Below are 4,752 nucleotides of genomic sequence, written 5' to 3'. Positions count from 1 at the left end.
TTCCCACTTCCATTGCGGAACCTCTAAAGGTTGCAACATCCTAGAAGGTCTTTGATGTTCAATCTTTACCTTTTGGCAAGTTAAGCACTTTGAAACATATTCCGCCACATCATTCTTCATACCTGACCACCAAAATATCGCCTTTAAATCATGGTACATCTTAGTACTTCCCGGGTGAATGGAGAATCCGCTTTTGTGTGCCTCCTTTAAGATATCTTGCCTCAAAGTGCCAACATCCGGCACAATGATTCTACCCTTGAATCTCTATAACCCATCTTTTTCTTCCAACACTCTCCACTGTTTTTCTTGCTCGATGGCCGGTAACACCTTCCATAACGCTTCATCATTTTCATGAGCCTTTAGGAGTTCGGACTTAAAGTCACTTGATATTTCTAATCGGCTCAAACATAAGGTTCCAGATACTTCTCGAGCACCAATTTTCAGACTCTCGAATCCCTTGAGCAACTTCTCTTCTTGAAGCATCATCCAAGACGCATATAACAACTTCCGACTTAACGCATCCGCCACTACATTCGCCTTTCCCGGATGGTAATTCAGCTCAAAGTCATAGTCCTTCAATAATTCCATCCACCTTCTCTGCCTCATATTAAGCTCTTTCTGATCAAAGAGATATTTCAAGCTCTTGTGATCGGAGAAGACTTGGAACTTAACCCCATAGAGATAATGCCTCCACACCTTTAAGGCAAACACAACCGCAGCGAGTTCCAAATCGTGCATAGGGTAACTAACTTCATGAGGTCTCAACTGTCGTGAGGCATACGCCACGACATTATGATGCTGCATCAGCACGCACCCTAGACCCTTTAATGAGGCATCACAGTACACCTCAAAAGGCTCGTTCGGCTCAGGTAACACCAACACAGGTGCAGTGGTCAACTTTTTCTTCAATGCCTGAAAGCTTTCCTCACACTCAGGAGTCCAAACAAACGGAGTGTCTTTGCGGGTTAACTTTGTCAACGGCAAGGCTAATTGCGAAAAGCCTTTGATGAACCTTCGGTAATAGCCAGCTAAACCCAGAAAACTCCTTATCTCAGTTACTGTGGTTGGTTGCCTCCAATCCATTACAGCTTCCACCTTAGTTGGATCTACAGCTATTCCCTTCTTACTCACCACGTGACCCAAAAACTTTACCTCATCCTTCCAAAACTCACACTTAGACAGTTTCGCATAGAGTTTCTTCTCCCTTAGAATTTGCAATACGGTCCTCAAGTGTTCCGCATGCTCTTCTTCAGTCTTGGAGTAAATTAGTATGTCGTCAATGAAGACAACAACGAATTTGTCCAGAAATGGACGGAACACTCTATTCATGTAATCCATGAATACCGCAGGAGCGTTCGTCAACCCAAAAGACATTACAGTGTACTCGTAATGACCATAACAAGTCCTAAAAGCGGTCTTAGGGATATCCTCACCCCTCACCCTTATCTGGTGATAACCGGATCGCAAATCGATCTTGGAGAAAACTCCAGCTCCTTGTAACTGATCCATGAGATCATCAATTCTCGGTAATGGGTACTTATTCTTTATGGTGATCTTGTTCAGCTGCCTGTAATCCACACAGAGTCGCATACTTCCATCTTTCTTCTTTACCAGTAACAATGGAGCACCCCATGGGGAAATACTTAGTCAGATAAAGTTCTTACCCAACAATTCCTCTAACTGAGACTTTAGCTCGGCCATCTCTAATGGTGACATTCTATAAGGAGTACTTGAGATTGGTCTCACCCCAGGCACCAATTCAATAGCAAACTCGACTTCTCGGTTAGGTGGAAATTCCTCAATATCATCGGGAAACACTTCCGGAAACTCACACACTAACGGAATCTGATCCAACCTTTGGTCATCACCCAAAACACCCGCGGTTAACAACAGGATGCCCTGACATTCGATTCCAGAACAGTTCACCATCATCGAATTCAAGTAATAATTATTCACCACGACCGGCCCTTCTGTATCTTCCGGCATAAAGTACACTGACTTTGTAGAACAATCAAGTAGGACATGGTTCTCAGATAACCAGTCCAATCCCAAGATAAGATCAAGACCGATCATCGGTAAGCATATTAAATTATGGACAAAATCACGCTGTTTGAACCTAAACAAAACTCTCGGGCATCCTAACCTAGTTACCATGGCTTCAGGGGTAGCATTATACACTCTTTGGTCATCACCTAAGGTTACGATCTTCAATCCTAACTCATGGGCTTTCTCAAATGCAATGAATGAATGCGATGCTCCCGAATCAAATAAAGCATTTAAAGTTTGACCAGCCATTTCACAGTTACCTCGAATGAGTGTCTCGGATTCCTCTGCACCCCTAGCTGAGGTGGTGAACACCCGACCGGTCTGTTGTGCTTTCCCAGCACCTTGCTTCTGCTGCTCCGGACAACTTGCGACTCTATGCCCCGATTTTTCACAATTGTAGCACAAACCCCATCCGGCCTTGCATGGTACTCCCGGATGGTGACTCCCACACCTAGTACAAGCTTGATCATTCTGAGGCTGCTTCCCAAACCTTTTCCCTTGGGAGTAGTTGTTGTTGGGCCTCCTAAAGGAACCTCCCCTCTTGAAAGGCGGACCTCTAGGTGCAAAACTCTTCCCTCGGTTCTGTGGAAATGATCCTTTATGACTTTCTTTCTCAGTGGCTGCCCTCTTCACACACTCTTCAGCAACCCTACACTTGTTCACCAACTCGGAGAAAGTCCTAATCTCCATTGGCCCCACCGAACCGAAAATATCGCTCCGGAGTCCTCCTTCGTACTTAACACACTTCCATTCCTCATATTCCACCGGAGTCTCTTGACACATACGAGAGAATCTGAACAGCTCCTCAAACTTGTCAGTATACTCAGATACGGACATAGTATTCTGCTTCAGCTGCAACAATTCAAGCTCTTTGGCCGTCCTAGCAGAAGTCGGAAAGTACTTCTTATAGAACTCCTCTTGGAAGACATCCCAGGTGATATAATCATCACCCTGCTGCAGGAGGCGTCGGATACCCTGCCACCAATGCGACGCTTCACCAGTGAGCAAATAGGTAGCGAACTCCACACGCTGCCCTTCAGGTACCACCTGCGCTTGTAGTGCTCGTTCCATAGCCTGAAACCATGTATCGGCTTCAGTCGGGCTAGTAGTTCCCTTGAACTTCGGTGGATTAACCTTCAAAAAGTTCGCCAGTGTCATCGGGCCCTGAACTCCACCTCCGTCATTACCATGGTTGTTCATCTGTTGACCAAGAGACTCAGCAGTGGCTTGCATAGCAGCAGCCATGTTCTCCAACGCAGTCATAAAGTTCACCGGGTCATTAGGGTTATTCTCCGGCGCACGAGCATTATTACGACTCCTCCCACGTCCTCTACCGCGTCCACGAGGCGCCATCTGGTTCCTATACACACCAAATAATCGATATTAAGTTTATCAATCTCAATATCGGAAGTCTAGTGCTTCAAAGTCCCAAATGCATGATCATGAACGTTTATGCCAATTATATCAAGCAGATATACTAATAGCACATAACACACATACAGAGAATGCACAGAAGCATAGTCTGTCCGTCCCTCAAGCTCTACAGGAACGAACTGCTCTGATACCATAATGTAACACCATACCATACAGAGTCTTATGCTTAAGTCAAAATCCAGAGATGGCAAGGTATTACGACCTCTAAAACAAAAATCAAGTACGTATAGTAGTGTGAATAAAGATTATAACTAGGAGCCTTTGTAGAAAAAAAGGGGTAAGCAAAAATCGCAACTCGAAAGCGCAACACTCCGATCGATAACGCAACGAGCAAAAGATAAGCTAATGCGAGATCATATATATACAAAGAGTGTCAAAAACGGGAATATCAAAACTCAAATCCGGATGCGAAGATAACCGGTTTGAGCATAGCAATATATATACATGTAATAAAATAAGGAAACCCCAAGGAAACCCAAAGGGACACAAATACAGAAACCTATTCTCCAAAAATCTCCTATAAGAGGAGTCATCACAGTTGGTATTATGTAATGGAGATAAAAGTATCTAAGCAAAACATATAAACCAAAACAGAGTTCCGAGAACAAGAATCTTCGCTAATCCAGAAGTCTCCAGCATGCTTCAGCGAGAAACCTCACGCCCTGCATCTGAAAACCACAAAATCCGCATGGGTGAGAACCAGAGGTCCCCAGCATGGTAACGGCTTCCACATATATAATACATAATAATAGAGGAAAGCCGAAGGCAATCCTAGAACTTCCTCCAGATAATATCAAACAAGCTAAACCGTAAGTGGCAACTGACTAAAGATCCTTCAGTCTAACTAATACTTCCCTTTCTAATTCCTTCAGACCTCCCAACCACCAGCAGGAGTATAATATAGCAAACACAGTTATATCAGACAAGAGATTTACAAATAGGAACAGATAAGGCATTTAGACAATTAGCAAGTAATATGCAGTCAAATAGGCAATCTCAAATAATTAATTTAGTATGCATATGATGAATGCCTGTCCCTAGTAGCTGATGATATCATCTGTCGGTTATAGAGCCAACCCGACAAGTCCTGGTAGCTAACCATTGGACTGTCCCTCTGTCGCGCATCCCCAACTCGAGTTATACTCACCATAAACTTGATCATAATCATGATCCATATCCATCACCCTCACTGGTGAATATTTACGGGGGTGAGCTCATCCGGGCCTTTCACAGTGCCCGGCCACACTTACGATATAGGGTCAAAAGAGCTTT

This window comes from Arachis hypogaea, chromosome 18, assembly GCF_003086295.3.
Source record: "Arachis hypogaea cultivar Tifrunner chromosome 18, arahy.Tifrunner.gnm2.J5K5, whole genome shotgun sequence".
Taxonomy (NCBI): domain Eukaryota; kingdom Viridiplantae; phylum Streptophyta; class Magnoliopsida; order Fabales; family Fabaceae; genus Arachis; species Arachis hypogaea.
The sequence above is the reverse complement of the archived record's forward strand: the minus strand, read 5'-3'. Positions refer to the sequence as shown.